Source organism: Somniosus microcephalus, chromosome 1 (assembly GCF_052327205.1).
Source record: "Somniosus microcephalus isolate GS21.2 chromosome 1, FLI_Smic_1.0, whole genome shotgun sequence".
Classification (NCBI taxonomy): Eukaryota; Metazoa; Chordata; class Chondrichthyes; order Squaliformes; family Somniosidae; genus Somniosus; species Somniosus microcephalus.
Window position 1 is genome coordinate 282,306,603 of NC_140987.1, and position 21,927 is coordinate 282,328,529.

Genomic DNA, 21,927 nt, shown 5'->3' on the forward strand with positions numbered 1-21,927 from the left:
GGTGCTACTAGGGGCCTGAGGTTTTAAACAATTTGTCCCAACAATCTGTATTCTGGATTCTTGACGTTATACATTGGGCTTCCAGCTGGCTACCCAAATAATGGTGAGGCTAACACCACTCACCATTACAACAGGTTAAATCGGACAGCAACTTCTGGCATCTGCACGTGCGCAGTTATATGTGGAAATCGAGAAGTTGCTGTCAGAGATACCCCGCTCCTCCACAGGGTGCGCTGTTGCAGTCCTTCCCGATGGACTCGGCATTGAAATAAATGCAACAGCATTCTAATGTCCTTTAGGGAAGGAAATCTGCTGTCATTACCTGGTCTGGCCTATATGTGACTCCAGACCCACAGCAATGTGGTTAACTCTTAACTGCCTTCTGCAATGGCCTAGCAAGAAACATAGAAACATAGATGTTGTATCCGTGTGTTAATAGAGACACTGAAGGCAGGAGTTGGCTTCACAGGTGTTTACTGAACAAAGTCTGGAGGTCAACTAACTGATACAACACAATATACAGGCTTATATAGCCCGAGTGGCCATTACAGGCATTACAGTACACAGGGGGCTCTTAAAGGCACATACACTACAATTCCTCCCCTTTTAGCCAACCAGTACATAATATTTTAAGTAATCATTAATTACATGTTACAAGAACAATAATCTACACATTGCTGCAGTTAATCAATTATAAGTCAGTCTCTCTGGAGGCTTCCTGACTCGGTCCGGATAACGCCTCGGTGGTGTAGTAGTTTCTGGTGGTGTAGTAGGTTCTTTTGGCAAGGCTGATTCGGCTTGAATGCCAGTGTCGGGTTCATCTGGTTCCAGTATCACCGGATCGGAGGTAGATACTATGGGTATCTCTGCTTCATCATTAGGCATATAGAGTTGTGGTGTAGGTTGTCCCTTTTCGGATGACTCTATGATCTGGTCAGCATGGCGCCTTATTATGCTTTCTCCAATGTCCACGGTATACATCAGCGGTCCTAGTCGTGTGCAAATAGTTCCAGGCTGCCATTTCTCGGTACGGTAGTCCCGGGCCAAAACTTGTTGACCTATCTGGAAGGTTCTAGTTGGCCTTTCATTCATGCCTTGAAATTGCCGGTTCTCCACGTCACTTCTGATATTTGGCTTGATCAAATCCAGCCGGCATCTTAGGCTTCTATTGAAGAACATCATGGCGGGAGTTTGGTTTGCATATGTGTTGCATTCCTGTATGCAAACAAGAAGTTATCTACCTTATGCTGAAGTTTTATGTCTTCATTTCCCATGGCCTTTATGGCCTTCTTGAAGGTCTGGACAAACCTTTCAGCCAATCCATTGGTGGCGGGATGGTATGGGGCAGACGTGTAGTGCTTAACCCCATTGTTTTTTAAGAACTTCCTGAATTCTTCGGACACAAATTGCGGTCCATTATCAGAACAGATCTGTTCAGGCAGCCCATTCCTGGCAAATATGGTCCTTAATACTGTGATGGTTTTTTCCGTGGTGGTGGAGGACATCTTTATTACCTCCGGCCACTTGGAGTGTGCATCAACCACGATTAAGAACATTGAGTCCATAAATGGACCAGCAAAGTTGATGTGTACCCTTTGCCATGGAGATGAGGGCCACTCCCATGGATGTAGAGCGGCTTGTGGTGGAGCGTTTTGGACCTTCTGGCATCCTAGGCAGCTCTTGGTCATTTCTTCGATGTCTCCATCGATACCTGGCCACCATACAAACGCCCTGGCTAGGTTCTTCATTTTCACTCCACCCAGATGCCCCTCGTGAAGCTCCTTTAGCACTTTATCCTGGAGTTTGGGTGGAATCACCACTCTGGATCCACACATCAAGGTTCCTCAGCACACTGACAGCTGTTCTCTTCTTTGCGAGAATGCTGGCAACAGTGGTTCACCATGTGCTGGCCATCCCTTCACTGTTAAATCGTAGACTCGTGAGAGAGTCGGGTCATTTCTCGTTTCCTTTTCAATGGCAGAATTTGTTACTGGTAGACATTCCACTATGGTAGAGTGGAACATCTCCACTGGGTCTACTGTAGGTGCCTCTTCTACCGTTGGCAACGGTAGGCATGATAAACCGTCAGCATTCCCATGCTGTTTTGATCCTTTGTATTCTATGTCATATTGGTGTGCCCCTAGAAAAAGGGACCATCTCTGTAGCCTTTGCGCTGTCATAATGGGAACACCCTTTTTAGGGTTGAATATGGAGACGAGGGGTTGATGGTCAGTCAACAAGGTAAATTTTTGTCCGTGTAGGTAATGGTTGAATTTCTTCACTTTTATTGAGGCCTTTCAAGGTTCCTAGTTTCTTTTGAAACACTTCCTTGGCGTTGGCCAAGATGTCTTTTAATCGTTCAGGTATGACGTCATCATCATTTTTTTTCTTACTGGTCACCGTCAGTGCCTGAATGGAGTGCCAGTCTAAACGTATCTTCCTGATCCATTCACGTCCCAACAGCGGTGGACCACCATCTTGTAGAACGTATAAATACAACTTCTGTATTTCCTTGCCGTTGTATACAACAGGCACCCTTATTTTTCCTTTGGGGTATACTTTCTGTCCCGTATATGTTTTCAAGATAATGGATGTGTCTTTTAAAGGTATATGCGGAAATAGCCGCTCGTAATCCCGTCGATTTATGACGGTCAGAGCTGATCCTGTATCTAGCTCCATTTGAACTGGGGACCCCGCTATCGTGAGGGTAACCCAAATGGTCTGGTAATCTTCTTTGGCAATTACATTATGTAATTTGAGACAGCTTAGTCTCTTGTTACCAGAGTTGCTATCGCCCTTCTGGTCTTCGGAGCTACTGTCCGTCATCATTTGTACTTTTTTGTACTTTTCCTTATTGATTTTTTTCCTGTCCGTGGATTTTTTTTGTCCAGATCGGCATACACGTGCAATGTGTCCAATCTTTCCGCATTGCCTGCATGCTTTGTCCTTGAACCAGCAGTCCTTCTGGTCATGGTTTGTTCTGCCGCAGCGATAACATCTTTCAAATCCCCGTGTCATTTCATGGGTGCCGTATTCCTGTGGCTTTTGCTGTATCTCTGCAGCTCCTCTTGCGGCTGCTTCGTATGATACAGCCATACTGAAAGCCTTGTCCAGTGTCAAATCTTTCTCAGAAAGCAGCCTTTTCTGTGTTCCTTCACTTAGGAGACCGCAGACGAATTTGTCTCGAAGAGAATCTGCCAGTCCTGCCCCGAATTGGCAGTGCTTTGATAGCTTTCTTAATTCGGTGAGGTAATCAGCGTTACTTTCATTCTTGTGCTGATTCCTCTTGAAGAATTTGAATCGTTCCGCTATCAGCAGCGGTGTTGGGTTTAAGTGCTCCTGTAGGGTATCAACAATCTCCTTAAAATTCTTGTCCTTTAGTTTGGCTGGAGTGATTAAGTTTCATAACAGCCCGTATGTCTTTGCGCCCATTAGATTTAGAAGTACTGACGCCTTTTTATCATTTTCTATTCCATTTGCTGTGCAATATACCTCCACTCTTTCCACATATGTGGTCCAATCCTCTATATTGTTATCGAAAGCATCAATATTGCCAGCCTTAGGCAACCTGGAAAAAAATGGCGCTTCCCGCGCTTTCCTTTCTTCCCTGCAGAAAAAAAATGGCGCTTCCCGCGCTTTCCCGCCGCTGCTGCTGCTGACAACGCTGTTTTCCGCGGTTTTTTTATTTACAGGTGGAGACTCGTTCCCGCCGGACTCTCTGGGACTTTTCCCCCCCTCTGCTTGGTCCGAACGCCGACCTGCTTTGCAGCGCCGGCCGTCTCCCGAGTGCTCCCCCCCTATGTTTCTGTTTGCCTCTGCCTTCGCTGCTCGGCCTCGCTGCAGAGCCAGCCGATGGAGCCCCAGCCCGCCGCCCAGGAAGGATTATTGCAGTACCTGCCACCAGCTCGGCTAGCTGGTGAAACCACAGGTTTTTTTTTCTTTCTTGCTTTTCTTCGACTTTGGACGTCTGAGGAATCGATATCCTTGAGGTGCTGCCGAATTGCAGGTAAGTCCGTTTCCAATTCGTCGCCACTGTTGTATCCGTGTGTTAATAGAGGCACTGAAGGCAGGAGTTGGTTTCACAGGTGTTTACTGAACAAAGTCTGGAGGTCAACTAACTGATACAACACAATATACAGGCTTATATAGCCCGAGTGGCCATTACCGGCATTACAGTACACAGGGGGCTCTTAAAGGTACATACACTACAATAGAAACATAGAAGGTAGGAGGAGTAGTAGGCCATTCAGCCCCTCGAGCCTGCTCCGCCATTCAATGCGTTCATGGCTGATCATCCAAATTCAGTACCTGGTCCCTGCTTTCTCCCCATACCCCTTGATCCCGTTAGCCTTAAGAAATATATCCAACTCCTTCTTGAATATATTTAATGTATTGGCCTCTACTGCCTTCTGTTGTAGAGAATTCCACAGGTTCACCACTCTCTGGGTAAAGAAATTCCTCCTCATTTCTGTCCTAAATGGCCTACCCCTTATCCTTAGACTGTGACCCCTGGTCCTGGGCTCCTCAAGCCACTCAGTTGTAACAAACCGCTATGAAAAGCAATAATAAGAATAAAACTGGACAGACCACCCGGCATTGACCTAGGCATCGGCTTCGGACATGCCAAAGTCACACCCAGCCCAGTCGACCCTGAAAAGTCCTCCTTACTAACATCTGGGGACGTGTGCCAAAATTGTGAGAGCTGTCCCACAAACTGGTCAAGCAACAGCCTGACATAGTCACACTCACAGAATCATACCTTTCAGCTAACGTCCCAGAATCCTCTAACACCATCCTTGGGCATGTCCTGTCCCACCGGCAGGACAGACCCACCAGAGGTGGCAGCACAGTGGTATACAGTCGGGAGGGAGTGGCCCTGGGTGTCCTCAACATTGACTCCGGAACCCATGAAGTCTCATGGCTTCAGGTCAAGCATGGGCAAGGAAACCTCCTGCTGATTACCACCTACTGCCCTCCCTCAGCTGAGTAATTAGTACTCCTCCATGTTGAACACCACTTGGAAGAAGCACCGAGGGTAGCAAGGGCACAGAATGAACTCTGGGTGGGGGAATTCTGTCACGGGGCCGTGCATTCACGGGGCCGTTATGCTAGGGTTTCGGTGGTGGACCCAAGCGCAGGAAACCTATCCAAGGACTCGAGACCGGGTAGAACTCGAAAGATGCTTCCTTGAGACTTGAGAACATAGAAACAGGGTAACACTCGAAAGGAGACTCAGTTGAGACTTGAAAACACAGAGACATGGTAACACTCGAAAGGAGATTCAGTTGAGACTCGAAAACACAGAGAAACTCAAGAACGCCAGAGACACAGCAAGAGCTGTTACTTGCAGGCAGGCGAACCCAGGACTGAGCAAAGAGGACAGGAAACAGGAAGCTTAAATACAGGCCAGAGTGGTCACGTGACATAATTAATCAAATGAGACAGGAGACAAATACATTAACAAGACACAGGTGAGGCCAGAGGCACAGAGAAACAAGACCAGGACAAAACCACAACTTTACTCATTCTCTGCCTTGCTCTCTGTGCTGCTGGTTGAGCTGAAGGAGAGTGGAAAGTGGTGGTCTCCTTGACCAGGGAGTGGAGGAGAAGGAGAGACCCCAGGCCACCACTACCACAAACCAGCAGCAACAACTGAGATGCCTGGAGGGAGAAGAGGAGAGGGAAAAAGGAGGCCAGCATCTACAAGAGGAGAGGCTTTTCCACCACTGCCTCCCCAAATTGGCCTCCATTCCAGGAGAGGGAGAGAGGGGAGAGAAACAGCATCGACACCAACTGCTTGGAAGGAGGGTAGGAGCAACTTCTGTTTACTGAACATCTGCAGGTAGGTGTCATTTGGTGCATTCCCCAAAAGACTTTGTATTGTAGGTGGGGGGAGGAAAGAAGACTGGCCAGAAGACCAAGAGGTATCTGTGTGTGTGGCTCTTGTAGTATACTAGGCCACACACACCACTAATAAGCGCCCCTTCCATTGCCTGGCCTGGGTCAGCTGGAGCTGCCTAGGTGAAGCCTTTAATTCATTTATTACATCGTGAAGACCTGGTGTAGGGCTGAGCCTGGGCATTCTCCAGCTTTCCCAGGCGAAGACATCTTCTCCCCCTGCCTGAAGACCACCAACAGAGACTTTATTTTTTCCATCGGGGAGTGCACCCCTGCCGACACCCACCCACCTACCATCCTGAGTGGTGCCCCTGCCTTTGTGGCCTCCCTCCTTCCCACCCCCCCTCTCTCTCTCTCTTTGTCTCTCTCTTTGTCTCTCTCAAGAGGCACCTCTTTTCCAACTTTTATTAATTGCCACTTGAGCAGAGGGGAGAAGGCCCCTCTCCCAATTCCAATCAACAAGGGGAGAGGTGGGCCTTTAATTTAACAGCTCCCTCTGCTCAAGGGAGGACTTTAAAAACAACCGGAGGCCTTTTTTAACATCTTCAGGCCTGTGACTTGGGGTGGGTGTAGCTCTTCTTTAAAAAACCACCCCATAATGGCGTCTAATTCTTCGCCGGTGACGGGGCCAGCCAGGACTTCTGCGGGAGTGGCAGCCACAGCCACAGCTGCTCCCGGTTCTTCTGCTGCCCCGTCACCTTTCAAACTGATAACAAAAAAGCTTGGGATGAAGAGCTACACCCACCCCACCATAACAATTGAGGCGTGCGTTAAGGCCATGGCTGGGGTTGTCGGCCCTTCAGCCATCCTCGCCGCCTCAAAAATGTACGGGAAGGCTGTGTTCTTCCTGGGGTCGGAGCGGGCGGTGTCCCTGGCCATCGCCAAGGGGCTCACCGTGGGCGGGACCTTCCTGCCGGTGGATTCTCTTGAGGCCACCGCGCGGAGGATCGTTATTTCCAACGTCCCACCCTATATTCCTGGTGAGCTACTCCTCCCCCACTTGCACCAACTTGGGGAGCTGAGGTCGGGGATTACACCCATCCCGCTCGGCTTCCGGGAAGCCAGCCTTCGGCACGTCTTCTCCTTCCGGCGCCAGGTATTTATTCAGCTGGCGCGGGAGGAGGACACCGACGGGGCTTTTGTCGTCCTCCATGAGGGGACCGCCTACCACGTCTTCTGGACGTCGGACGGTGTGCGGTGCCACGCCTGCAAGGAGGTGGGGCACATCAGAAAGAACTGCCCCGCCTACAAGGCCGCCAGATCATCTGGCATGGCCGAGGCTGGCGCCGCCACCGCTCCTCTCCCTGGGTCTGGCCACGCCCCCCAAACAACCGATGCACGGTCGTCGGAGGCCGATGCCATCAAGGCCTCCGGCGGGGGGGAGGGAGTGCGTCCAGGCGGAAGGAAGGCACGGGGGAAAGCCAAACACCTTAGGGTGGTTCCCCCCGTGGAGGGCGAACCCTTGAATCTGGAGCCCCTGACACCCGCGCTCATCGCAGAGTTGGTCGGGGCAGACGAGGGTGGGAGGGACCTCGTGCCCGAGCCTGTGGTCGCGACCGCCGAGGCGGAAACGTTAATACCTGCGGCCGGGCTCGGGCCCGAGGGACCCGACAAACCTGCTCCGCCGAAGGGAGCAGAGGAGGAGGCCCCTGCAGACATGGAGGTCTCCCTCGCTCCCTCTGCACTAAAAAGAAGGCGCGACCCCCTGGAAGAGGAGGAGGACCGGGAGGAGGAAGGTCCCTCCGAGCAGAGGGAGTCGTCGCCCGCCGCAGGTACTGCGCCCCCCCACCCCGGCTGTCACCATCTCCAGCGTTCGGCAGGGGTCGCCTGTACCTCGGGAGGCTGAGGCAGATGTTTCTGTCCAGCATGTGCCTCCCGGGGATGGGGACGAGACCCTGCCTGTGGGGGGGGGTCGCGGAACAACCCGCAGCAGAAATAGATCTTCTTTTGGTGCCGTTACCCCTCGACGGGTCGGGCGGCCTGGGATCTGGGTCGGGCGAGTTCGAGGAAAGTGAGCTCGCCCAAAGCGACCCGGACATTTCCCAAGGGCTGCTCGACCTGGTCAAGGTTTTAGCTGAAGACACCCCATCTGCTGGGTCGGAGGCCGGTGGCGGGGAAGAGAAAGGCCCTCTGACTGTGTCTCCGGCGCCGGATGTCCTGGAGGAATTCGGATTTGTTGTCTCTCCAGTTTCTCCGGTCGTTCCGACGTCTGGGGCGGAGGGGGGCTCCGAACTGCCGCCGTCTTCTGGCCCGGCGCCCCTAGAGGAGCCCAGGGAGGAATCCTCTGCCACCGATCCTGGGGGCAGGATCCGGGCGGAGGCGGGGCCGGCCGATGCGGCCGAGCCGTTCGCTGCGCACTGTGCGACGGATGGGTCGGCCACCGGTGGCTACCCCCCGGAGGAGGACGGGGACTCGGTGATGGGCGCGGAGGACGAGTTGGATTCCATCGCCGACGAGGCGATGGATGACCTCGTGCCCCTCGCCGAGTCTCCCCTCATTCCCGTCAGGGAACGCCGGGATTTTGTGGCCGTGTGCCTGGGTCGTCAAAACAAGACCCGGCTGGCCCTCGCCAGGTGGTCGGAGCTGGCGCTGCTCATCGGGTCGGTCCGCGCCGCCGTCAAGACCATGGGCACGGACGCGGACGCAAGCCCGTTTGAGCTGCGTCGGCTCAGGTCGTTCCTCACTGGGCTGCTGAGGGAGTGGCGGTCGACTAGCGGCTGCGCTCCCTCCCCCCGTTAGTTGTAGGTAGAGGTTGCACTATGCTTCTGAGATGAAGATAACCATAGCCAGCCTCAACATCAACGGCAGCAGGGAGGCTCGCCGCAGATTTAATAACCTTTCGGTCCTTCGGGACGGGAAGTATGCGGTGTGCTTCCTGCAAGAAACCCACACCGTTCCGGGAGACGAGGCCACGTGGCTCCTGGAGTGGCAAGGAGGGGTCAGCATGAGTTACCTCTCCAGCGTTTCCAGTGGGTGGCTATCTTGCTGGCCCCGCATTTTCAGCCGGAGATCTTGGGGGTCAAGGAGCACGTGCCGGGCCGCTTGCTCCAGGTCACTGTTCGCCTGGGGGGCGTGCCGCTCCATCTAGTGAACGTGTACGCCCCTCAGGCCGGTGCGCAGCAGTGCGCTTCTTTGAAGAAGTGTCCGCTCTTCTGGGCTCCATCGACGCAGGCAAATGCGTCATCCTCGGGGGGGATTTTAACTGCACCCTCGAGGTGAGGGACCGTTTGGCCCCCCAGCGAAGCCCGGCGGCGATGGAGAAGTTGAGGGACCTGGTCGGGTCCTTCAACTTGGTGGACGTCTGGCGACATCTCCACCCCGACTCCAGCGCCTTCACTAGCGTGAGGTCTGGAGGAGGATGGTCCAGAATCGACCGCCTTTATATTTCCCGGGCGTACGTCTCCTGCGTTCCGGTGGCTTCCATGCGGCCGGTGCCGTGCACGGACCACCACCTGGTGTGGGCGGAGCTCGTTCTGCTGCGCGCGCGGTGGGGTCCGCGTACTGGCATTTTAACAACCTGCTGCTGGAGGACGCGCGGTTCCAGGATTCGTTTCGTCGGTTCTGGGCCGACTGGAGAAGGAAGCGGGGGGGCTTCCCCTCCTTGAGGCTATGGTGGGACGTGGGCAAGGCTCACGTCCATCTCTTCTGTCAGGAGTACGCGAAGGGGTCGACCAAGAGGCGGGAGGCCCGGGTCGGGCGGTTGGAGAAGGAGGTGCTCGACCTGGAGTCCCGTCTCGGTCAAGTCATCAAGGACCCGGCCCTGCGGAAGGTGTACAGAGAGAAGAAGGGCGCGCTGAAGGACCTGCAGCTTGTCGGGTCCCGAGGCGCGTACGTGAGGTCGCGGATCCAGTTCCTGCGGGACCTGGACCGCGGCTCCCCCTTCTTCTCGCTGGAAAAAAGACAGGGGGTCCGTAAGCAGCTCTTGGGGCTGCTGGCCGACGAAGGATCTCTGGTCTCGGATCCGGAGGGAATCAGCGTGGAGGCCCGCACCTATTACGGGGCTCTGTTCTCTCCGGATCCGTCCAGCGAGGATGCGCGCAGAGTTTTGTGGGAGGACCTGCCGAAGGTCGGCCTGGAGGGCGCCGAAAAATTGGACGCTCCTCTGAGTCTGGAGGAGCTGACCGGCGCCCTCTGCCAGCTCTCCAGGGGAAAGTCCCCGGGGCTGGACGGGCTGACCGTGGAGTTCCACAGGGCGTTCTGGGACGTCTTGGGGGACGACTACGCGCGGGTCCTGGGGGAAAGTTTGGCGACCGGGGAGATGCCCCTCTCTTGGCGCAGGGCGGTTATTGTCCTGCTGCCTAAGAAGGGCGATCTCCGCCTCCTTAAGAACTGGCGCCCGGTCTCCCTCCTCAGCACGGACTATAACATTTTTGCCAGGGCCATGTCTGCTCGCCTTGGCGCCGTGCTGGCCCACATGATCCACCCCGACCAGTCCTACACGGTCCCGGGCCGGTCTATCCACGATAACATCCATCTGGTCCGGGACCTGGTCCACCATTCCCAGAGGGCTGGTCTGTCGGTTGCCTTACTTTCCCTGGATCAGGAGAAGGCGTTCGACAGGGTGGATCACGAGTATCTCTTCGGGACTCTGCGCGCTTTCGGGTTCGGGATGCATTTTGTCGCCCGGATCCAACTTCTGTACGCTGTCGCAGAGTGTCTGATTAAAGTTAACGGGTCCTTGATGGCGCCCCTTCGCTTTGGGAGGGGGGTGCGTCAGGGATGTCCCATGTCCGGTCAGTTATATGCCATTTGCGTAGAGCCTTTCCTGCGCCTCTTGCGGAAGAGGTTGACGGGACTGGCTCTGCAAGGGCCGGGCGTGGAGGTAGTCCTCTTGGCTTACGCTGATGACGTGCTCCTCACGGTCATGGATCCTGCTGACTTGCGGAGGATGCGGGAATGCCAGCAGATTTACTCGGACGCATCCTCCGCCAAGCTCAACTGGGAGAAATGTTCCGGACTCCTGGTGGGTCAGTGGCGGGTGGACTTCAGGCCCTTCGCCTGGAGCACCACGCACCTCCTCTACTTGGGAGTCTACCTCAGCCCTGCCTGGCCGGCGAACTGGCACGAGTTGGAGGCCAAAGTCACCACTCGCTTAGGACGCTGGACAGGACTGCTCCGAGTGTTGTCCTACAGGGGTCGAGCGTTGGTCATAAACCAACTGGTGGCCGCCATGTTGTGGTACCGGTTGGTCACTCTGATCCCTCCCCCTGCATTTGTCGCCAAGATACAGAAGAAGCTCATCGACTTCTTCTGGGGCAAAAGGATGCACTGGGTCTCTGCCGTGGTTCTGAGTCTCCCGCTTAGGGAGGGCGGTCAGGCGCTGGTGTGCCTTCGCACCCAGGCTGCGACTTTCCTTCTTCAGACGCTGCAGAGATACCTGTACGTCGAGAATCCTCCGAGATGGTGTGCGCTGGCGACGTATTTTTTCCGCCAGCTGCACAGCCTCAATTACGACATGCAGCTCCTGTTTGAGAAAGTGGGCGGCACGCGTGCCAGCCTGCGGGAGCTGCCTGTCTTCTACCAGGAACTACTATGGGTTTGGAACTACATCGCCTCCAGGTGGAGCTCTCCCCCATCAGGAATGGCGGCTGTCCTTCGGGAGCCGCTGTTCAGGAATCCGCACCTCCACGTCCGCGGGTTCGGGTGGCTGGCGGAACACAGGGCTGTGCCTGGCAAGGTGACTAGAGTCGGAGACCTGCTCGATGGCGGAGGAGCGGGCTGGATGGCGCCGGAGGAGTTGGCGCGGCGCATGTCTTGGGCCAACGTCCGGCTCGCGGTCAATGCCATCGAGTCGGTGAAAGCGACGCTGCGCCCCGGCGCCACGAGGTGTATCGAGGCGGCTCAAGCACGTGGGGCGATCCCGTCCGAGCTTTCCCCTGTTCGGACGGAATTCCTTATCAGCGCCCAGCCCCAAAACCCCCCTCGGGAACCGGCGCCTCACAACTTGAGCCATCTCGAGGAAATACCCTCCGTGCCTTTTCATTCCACATGGAGGGGTTTCCTGTACGGGCTGCTCCTGCACACTTTCCACTTTGTCATCTTCGCCTACCGCCCGGACCTTCCAGCGGAGGCGGAGGTCCCCAATGGAGGGCTCTCTATGCGGGAGTCCTCCCTTGCTCTATTGGGGACTTGGCCTGGAGGGTGTTGCACGGAGCAGTCCCGTGCAATATATTGTTAAGTAGGTTCACGGACTCCCAGACCGCCTGTTTGTTCTGCGGCCTGGAGGAGTCCGTTTTTCACACATATGTAGAATGTGAGAGGTTGCAGCCCCTCTTCCATTATTTGAAGGGGCTGCTCCTCGATTTTTGGTTGCACTTCAGTCCCACGCTCTTGATCTACGGTCACCCGGTGCGGAGGGGAGCGGGCAGGTTGGAGGACCTCCTCGTGGGTCTGCTCCTGGGCCTGGCTAAAAAAGCCATCAATTGGTCCAGGCAGCGGGCGGTCGAGGGGGTCGTCCAGCCAGATTGCCTCCCTCTCTTCCGCGGCCATGTTCGCGCCTGGGTGGCCCTGGAGATGGAGCACGCGGTGTCCGCCGGCGCGCTCGAGCACTTCCGTGACCGGTGGGCGCCGCGGGGACTGGAGTGCATAATTGGATTGGACAACCAAATTTTAATTTGATTTGCTAAGGTTTATTTAAAGTTTTAGAGGTTTATTTACAGTTTATTTGTTTAATTTACTTAGTCCATTAAAAGAGGGACAAAAATGAACAACTTTATTAACTAGCCTAATTACTCTGATGAGGTCAATTACTCGAGAAACAGGTGAGGAGAGGGGCCCAAAGGCACGGCAGCAGCGCACCGAAGCCTCAAAAACCGCCCTTAGGCAGCGAGCAGAGGGAAGTGCCGCTGAAGCCGTTACAAATTCAATGTCCATCACCAAGAGTAGTTCGGTAGCACCACTACTGACTGAGCAGGCCTAGTCCTTAAGGATATAGCTGCCAGACTGGGCCTGCAGCAGGTGGTGAGAGAACCAACATAAGGGGAAAACATACTTGACCTCATCCTCACCAATCTACCTGTCGCAGATGCATCTGCCCATGACAGCATTGGCAACAGTGACCACGGCACAGTCATTGTGGAGACGAAGTCTCATCTTCACATTGAGGACACCCTCCATCGTGTTGTGTGGCACGACCACCATGCTAAATGGGATATATTCCGAACAGATCTAGCAGTTCAAAACTGGGCATCCATGAGGGGCTGTGGGCCATCAGCAGCAGCAGAATTGTATTCGACCACAATCTGTAACCGCATGGCCCGACATATCCCTCACTCTACCGTTACCATCAAGCCAGGGGACCAACCCTAGTTCAATGAGGCGTGCAGAAGAGTATGCCAGGAGCAGCACCAGGGGTGCCTAAAAATGAGGTGCCAACCTGGGGAGACTGCAACACAGGACTACATGCATGCTAAACAGTGGAAGCAGCATGCTATAGACAGAGCTAAACGATCCCACAATCAACGGGTCGGATCAAAGTTCTGCAGTCCGGCCACATCCAATTGTGAATGGTGGTGGCCAATTAAACACCTAATGGGAGGAGGAGGCTCGATGAAGATCCCCATCCTCAATGATGGCGGAGCCCAGCACGCAAGTGCAAAAGACAAGGCTGAAGCATTTGCAACCATCTTCAGCCAGAAGTGTGGAGTGGATGATCCATATTGGCCTCCTCCCGAGGCTCCCACCATCACAGAAGCCAGCCTCCAAACCCGCGCACATGGCAGCGGGAAAATTCTGGCCAAGGAATAGAGCATTGCTGATTCTATTGCCGTGAATTTAACCTAACCTGCTTGGTGGGAACTTGACTTCAATGGAGCAGAAAATCGAGCAGGGTATAAAATGAGTGGTTGACCTGAACCTGCCCCATTCTCAGCGGGTGGATTAGGTTAATATGGGGGCTTATTTATTGGTAAGTTGTACTTCTAGAACAAAACACATCAAACACACAAGGCAATGGCTTCCAGATATAATCAGACAAGGTATACTTATCTCTCTCATTAATCTTACAGAAGTCCAAATGGGACACTACCTCAGTCGTGGATTTTATTGGATATGTAGAATCACCTCCCTCTCTGTTACTCTTCCCCTTTATCTATGTTTCTCAATCTGTTACTTTTTTGGGGCAGAAATTTCTGTTTCCACTAAAGTTAGCAAAATCTTAGACTACAAAGTACCGTTTCATCCAGTGAAGACAGGAAATTTCAGTCTCCCCCATGTCTCTGTTACTCTTTCCCTTCTCAGTGTATTTATTTTACTCTCTTCCTGTATCTCTGCTATTCTCCCTCTTTCAGTTTCTTTCTCCCTATAGCCTGGAAATTTCCAGTTATATGTAAATCAGGGGTAAACAGTGAAATGTAACTAAATTTCCCAATGGCAACCACATGGCCATTTACTTCTGAGATTAAAGATTCACATTTTTTTCCTCAAGCAACACAGTGGACTGCCGAATGGAGCATCTGCATGAACTTCACAGTTGACACTGATTTAAAGGGCTTCAGCAACTATTTAAATCCCTGTAATCATTGTGGCAACACAAGGGAAGGTGTTTGAAGCTGCAAATTCCCTATACAGTTAGTTGCCTTAAACTGAAGGTCTTGTGCCTGCAGTCTCAGACACTAGGGTATTCACTTGTACGACCCTGATTAGATAATAACTCATGATCTGTAGATTAATTTGTGAAAAGCGTTGTGGTTCATGAAGGGCATGCCATTGTGCACAGGGGCCCATAGTGACACTTGGTTACAAGAACATAAGAACATAAGAAATAGGAGCAGGAGTAGGCCAATCGGCCTCTCGAGCCTGCTCCGCCATTCAATAAGATCATGGCTGATCTGATCCTAACCGCCAATCCACGATCACAGAACCATCTCCTGAATCTAACAGAATTAGACACACGAAATAGGAGCAGGATCAGGCTACACGGCCCCTGGGCCCGCTCCGCTACCCACAGGGCCATGTCCGATCCGAACTTAGACTCATGTCCAAATTCCTGCCCGCTCCCCGTAACCCTTAATTCCCTTTACTTCTAGGAAACTGTCTATTTCTGTTTTAAATTTATGTAATGATGTAGCTTCTACAGCTTTTTGGGGCAGCATATTCCATGGACCTACCACCCTCTGAGTGAAGTAGTTCCTCCTCATCTCAGTTTTGAAAGAGCAGCCCCTTATTTTAAGACTATGCCCTCTAGTTCTAGTTTCACCCATCATCGGGAACATCTTCCCCGCATCCACCCGATCCAACCCCTTCACAATCTTATATGTTTCAATAAGATCGCCTCTCATTCTTCTGAACTCCAATGAGTAGAGTCCCAATCTACTCAATCTCTCCTCATATGTCCATCCCCTCAGCCCCGGGATTAACCGAGTGAACCTTCTTTGTACTGACTCGAGAGCAAGTATGTCTTTTCTTAAGTATGGATACCAAAACTGTACGCAGTATTCCAGGTGCGGTCTCACCAATACCTTGTACAACTGAAGCAATACCTCCCTATTTTTATATTTTATCCCCCTAGCAATGAAAGCCAACATTCCATTGGCCTTCTTAATCACTTGCTGCAGCTGCATACTAACCTTTTGAGTTTCGTGCACCAGGACCCCCAGATCCCTTTGTACTTCAGTACTTTCCAGTTTCTTGCCATTAAGATAATAACTTGCTCTACGATTTTTCCTGCCAAAGTGCATAACCTCACACTTTCCAGTATTGTATTCTGTTGTGTATGTACCTTTAAGAGAATAACTGGTCTCAGACTGCAGTACCGGCAGTGACCACCCCTTTATAAAAGGTGCTAGTGAGCCTCTGTTGTTTTAGTTTCACTATTGACTTCCATCAGTAAAGACTTATTTTGTTCCACTCCTGCTGTCCGTGTCTCAATCATTCACGGACGTAATACTGGCGACGAGCAGATACGAACCTACCTACAGTCTGCACCACCCCCTGGGATCCATTCCTATAGCGAAGTGAGCAGAGGTCGAGGCCAGAAAGAAAAGAAAGTAAGAGGCAGTAGAAACGGGCGTCGACCGTGGGCATCCGCCCTGTGTTGCAGAGTTGAAGATTGCTGGAGAAGCTGTCGGATGCGGGGCCTGGTTCCTGTCGACGGTGCTTCAGCTAATCGGGCTGGTGGCAGGTAGTGCACGGATCCTTCCTGGGCTGCGGCGGTCACGAACTCGAGCGGGTGGTTTGCAGCGGGGCCGAGCAGCGTTGTCAGGAAGAAGAGAGAGAGAGGGTGGAGCACACAGGGCGCGGCCGGTGCTACGAAGCCGGGCTGCATATAGAACCACGAAGAGGGAGGCAAGTGTCCCACAGGGTTGTTCCACGATGGGAAAATAATTTTTTTTAAAATATTAAACGCGCAAGAAACCGTGGAAAGCAGAGCTAACAACAGTGGGGAAGAAGGCAAAGCGCGGGAGGCGCCATCTTAATCAGCGAAGAAGGCAAAGCGCGGGAGGCGCCATTTTGTTAAATCGGGGAAGAAGGCAAAGCGCGGGAGACGCCATTTTAGATTTGCAAGATGCCGAAGACTGGCTGTATCACTGCTTTTGATAATACAATAGAGGACTGGACCACGTATGTGGAAAGAGTCGAGGTATATTTCGAGGCAAACGAAATAGCGGAGGAGAAAAAGGCATCGATATTGTTAAACGTAATGGGCGCTAGAACGTACGGCCTATTGCGGGACCTGATTACTCCAGCCAAACCGAAGGCGAAGAGTTTTAACGAAATTGTTGCTGTGCTACAGGAACACCTAAACCCTGCACCGCTGTTGATAGCAGAAAGATTTAAATTTCACAGGAGAACTCAGCACAAAGATGAGAGCAATGCTGAGTATCTTACGGAACTACGCAAGCTATCAAAGCACTGCCAGTTCGGAGCAGGACTGGCAGATACCCTACGGGACAAATTAGTCTGTGGACTCCTGAGTGAAGGAACACAGAAGAAGTTACTCTCAGAAAAAGAGCTGATGCTAGATAAGGCTTTCAGCGTGGCTGTATCGTATGAAGCAGCAGCCAGGGGAGCTGCAGAAATTCAACAAAAACCACAGGAATACGGCACCCACGAAATGACACGGGGATTTGCAAAATGTTATCGCTGCGGCAGAACTAACCATGACCAGAAGGACTGCTGATCCAAAGACAAAATATGCAGGCAATGCGGGAAGATGGGATGCATTGCACGAGTTTGCAGGTCTGGGAAAAAGACCAGCAACAACAAAAAGGCTACTAAGGAACCGTACAAGAAAGTACAAAAGATGACGGACAGTAGTTCCGAAGACCAGATGAGCGATAGTGAATCCGGGAACTGGAGACTAAGCTGTCTCAAACTTCACAATGTAATCGCAAAAGAGGATCACCGAACCATTTGGGTCACCCTCACGATAGCACAGGGTCGCAAGTTTAAATGGAATTGGATACAGGATCAGCGCTAACCATCATGAATCGACGAGACTACGAGCGGCTATTTTCACACATACCCTTGAGAGAGACATCCATCGTCTTGACGACGTATATGGGGCAAAAAGTATACCCCAGAGGAAAAATAATGGTGCCTGTCGAATACAACGGCAAGAAAATACGGAAATTGTATCTCTACATACTGCCAAATGGTGGACCATCGTTATTGGGACGGGAATGGATCAGGAAGATAAACTTAGATTGGCACTCCATTCATGCAATGACGGTGGACGGTAAAAAAGATGAAGACGTCACTCCTGGACGATTGTCAACAATCTTAGCTAACGCCAAAGAGGTATGTCAACAAGAACTGGGCACGATTAAAGGCGTAACCGCCTCGATAAAAATAGAAGAGAATGCAGTTCCCAAGTTTTTCAAAGCAAGACCGGTACCATATGCAATTCGCCCATCCGTCGAGGCAGAGCTGGAGAATCTGGAGAAGGCGGGCGTGTTGTCTAAGGTCGACTGGAGCGAGTGGGCGACACCCATCGTTCCTGTCATGAAGAAAACGTTAAGCAATAAGTCCGGGGAGCCAAGGAAGATTCGCATCTGTGGGGATTTCAAGGTGACGGTGAACCCAGTCCTTCACACAGTACAATATCCTCTTCCAAGGATAGAAGACATCTTCGCCTCACTGTCTGGAGGGAAGCGTTTTACAAAAATTGACCTAGCACAAGCATATTTGCAGATGGAGGTTGAAGAGTCCTCTAGGAAGTATCTCACGATAAACACTCACAAAGGTCTTTACCAGTATCATCGATTGGTATTCGGAGTAGCATCGGCTCCGGCGATACGGCAAAGAGCGATGGAACAAGTCCTGCAAGGGATTCCGGGGACTCAGTGTTACTTGGATGACATCCTTGTGACAGGTGAAGATGACAGTGAACACCTTAACAAGCTAGAACAGGTGCTCACTAGACTACAGGAACATGGGCTGCGAGCCAACTGACCGAAGTGCGAATTTTTTAAGAAACAGATATCGTATTGTGGCCACGTGATTGATGAAGAGGGGTTACATAAGTCCCCTGACAAAATTGAAGCGGTTGTTAAGGCCCCAGCGCCTGAAAATGTGTCGCAACTGAGGTCATTCCTCGGATTGGTGAATTACTATCATAAGTTTTTGCCGAATTTGTCGACAATTCTGCACCCACTGAACGCCCTGCTACGAACGGGGGTAGCATGGAAATGGAGCGATGATTGTAAGCGTGCTTTTCAGAAGAGTAAGGATTTAATCACTTCAAGCGAAGTATTGGCTCACTACAACCCAGCACTGCTGATCAGACTGGCGTGTGATGCGTCTCCCTACGGCATTGGGGCGGTACTGTCACATAAATTCCTTGATGGTTTAGAGAGGCCGATAGCTTTTGCGTCACGCTCGTTAACTTCTGCCGAACGTAACTACGCCCAGATTGACAGAGAGGCCCTCAGCCTAGTGTGGGGGGTGAAGAAGTTCAATCACTACCTGCACGGTCAAAAATTTACTCTACTAACCAATCATCAACCTCTTGTCTCCATTTTCAACCCTCAGAAGGGCGTACCGATAATGACAGCACAACGGCTGCAGAGATGGTCCCTTTTCCTAGGGGCACACCAATATGACATCGAGTACAAAGGAACTAAACAACATGGAAATGCTGATGGATTGTCACGCCCAGCATTGCCGACGGTGGAAGAAGAAGACCTTGCAGTGGATCCAATGGAGTTATTCCACTCGACCATAGTCGAATGTCTCCCTGTGACGAATGCAAACATAGAAAAGGAAACACAGAATGACCCGACACTGTCACGGGTCTATGATTTAACGGTGAAGGGATGGCCAGCACATGGCAAACCACTGCTGCCAGCATTCTCGCCGAGAAGAGAACAGCTGTCAGTGTGCAGAGGGACCTTGATGTGTGGATCCAGAGTAGTAATTCCACCTAAGTTGACGGATAGAGTGCTCAATGAGCTTCATGAGGGTCATCTGGGTGGGGTAAAAATGAAGAATTTAGCCAGAGCATTTGTGTGGTGGCCGGGAATCGATAGAGAAATCGAAGAGATGACCAAGAGCTGTGCAGGATGCCAGAAGGTCCAAAACGCCCCACCACAAGCTCCTCTGCATCCATGGGAGTGGCCCTCATCTCCATGGCAAAGGGTGCACATTGATTTTGCTGGTCCCTTCATGGACTCAATGTTTTTAATTGCGGTGGATGCACATTCAAAGTGGCCAGAGGTAATCAAAATGTCCTCAACCACCACGGAAAAAACTATCACAGTTTTACGAACCATATTCGCCAGGAATGGGCTGCCTGAACAGATTTGCTCTGACAATGGACCACAGTTTGTGACCGAAGAGTTCCGGAGGTTCTTAAAGAACAATGGTGTTAAGCATTACACATCTGCCCCATGTCACCCAGCCACTAATGGATTGGCCGAGAGGTTTGTCCAAACATTCAAGAAGGCTATCAAGGCAATGTGTAATGAAGGTATACCCCTACAACACAAGGTGGACAACTTCTTGTCTGCCTACCGGAATGCGACACATGCGGTTACCAACCAAACTCCAGCCATGATGTTCTTCAATCGAAGACTACGATGCCGCTTGGATTTGGTTAAGCCAAACGTCCGAAGAGATGTGGAGAACAGGCAGTTTCAGAATATGAATGAAAGGCCGACCAGGAGTTTTAAGATAGGTCAACCAGTTTTGGCCCGGGACTACCGCACTGAGAAATGGCAGCCAGGAACGATTTGTACACGACAAGGACCTCTCATGTATACCGTGGACGTTGGGGAGAGCATTGTAAGACGCCATGCTGACCAGATTCTAGAGTCACTGGAAAACGTCAACTCCACACCACGATCTGATACACCTGGTAATGAAATCGACGTTCCAATTGCAGCTACCGCAGAACCGGTAATATTGGAAGCAGATGAACCAAACAACGACATTGATCCCGACTCAACATTGCCAGAAGAACCTGATACCCCAAAGAGGCGTTATCCAGACAGAATCAGGAAGCCTCCTCAAAGACTGAACTTATAATTGCTTAAACTTAACCAATATATCTTGCAACAGTAATTGTGATTGCAATTAGTTATCATTTAGTTGTTAAATGAATGTTATGTACTGTTTATCTAAAAGGGGAGGAATTGTTGTGTATGTACCTTTAAGAGAATAACTGGTCTCAGACTGCAGTACCGGCAGTGACCACCCCTGTATAAAAGGCGCTAGTGAGCCTCTGTTGTTTTAGTTTCACTATTGACTTCCATCAGTAAAGACTTATTTTGTTCCACTCCTGCTGTCCGTGTCTCAATCATTCACAGACGTAATATATTCCATCTGCCAAATCTCTGCCCACTTACTTAGCCTGTCTATGTCCCCTTGCAGGTTTTTTATGTCCTCCTCACTCACTACTTTCCCTCCCATCTTAGTATCATCTGCAAACTTTGATATGTTACACTCGGTCCCCTCCTCCAAATTGTTAATATAGATTGTAAAGAGTTGGGGGCCCAGCACTGACCCCTGCGGAACACCACTAGTTACTGATTGCCAGTCTGAGAATGAACCATTTATCCGAACCCTCTGCCTTCTGTTAGATAGCCAATCCTCTATCCATGCCAGAATATTACCCCCAACCCCGTGATTTTTTTATCTTAAGCAATAATCTTTTGTGTGGCACCTTGTCAAATGCCTTTTGGAAGTCTAAATACACTACGTCCACTGGTTCCCCTTTATCCACCCTATATGTTACTTCCTCAAAGAACTCCAGCAAATTTGTCAAACATGACTTCCCCTTCATAAAACCATGCTGACTTTGTCCTATTAAATTATGATTATCCAAATGTCCTGTTACTGTCTCCTTAATAATGGACTCCAAAATTTTACCTACCACAGATGTTAGGCTAACCGGTCTATAGATTCCAGCCTTCTGTCTACTGCCCTTTTTAAATAAGGGTGTTACATTAGCAGTTTTCCAGTCTGCCGGGACCTTTGCCGAGTCCAGGGAGTTTTGGAAAATTATTACCAATGCATCCACAATCCCTACCGCCACTTCCCTCAAGACCCTAGGATGTAAGCCATCAGGTCCAGGTGATTTATCCGCCTTGAGTCCCATTATTTTACCGAGTACCACTTCCTTAGTGATTTTGATCGTGTTTAGCTCCTCCCCCCCTTTAGCCCTCTGTTTGTCCAGTGTTGGGATATTCTTAGTGTCTTCTACTGTAAAGACTGATATAAAATATTCATTCAGTGTTTTTGCCATCTCCATATTTCCCACCATTAATTTCCCGGTCTCATCCTCTAAGGGACCAACTTTTACTTTAGCCAGATAGGCACACACCTGGCAGCTATCTTTTGCCCTGCCAATACACTTTACACCTAATCCCAGCCTATTACCATCTCGTCTAGCTTCTAATCTCTTTTACTTCTTTTGTTTTTTATTCTTTTGTCCGATCGCAGCCCTGCCTCCGATCTAGTTTCTTTTCTTTCCAGTTTTGAAGGGTCCAACCCGAAACATCAACTCAAATTTCTCTCCACGGATGTTGCCTGACCTGCTGAGTTTTTCCAGCATTTTCTGTTGTTATTTACTTTAGCCACCCTTTTTCT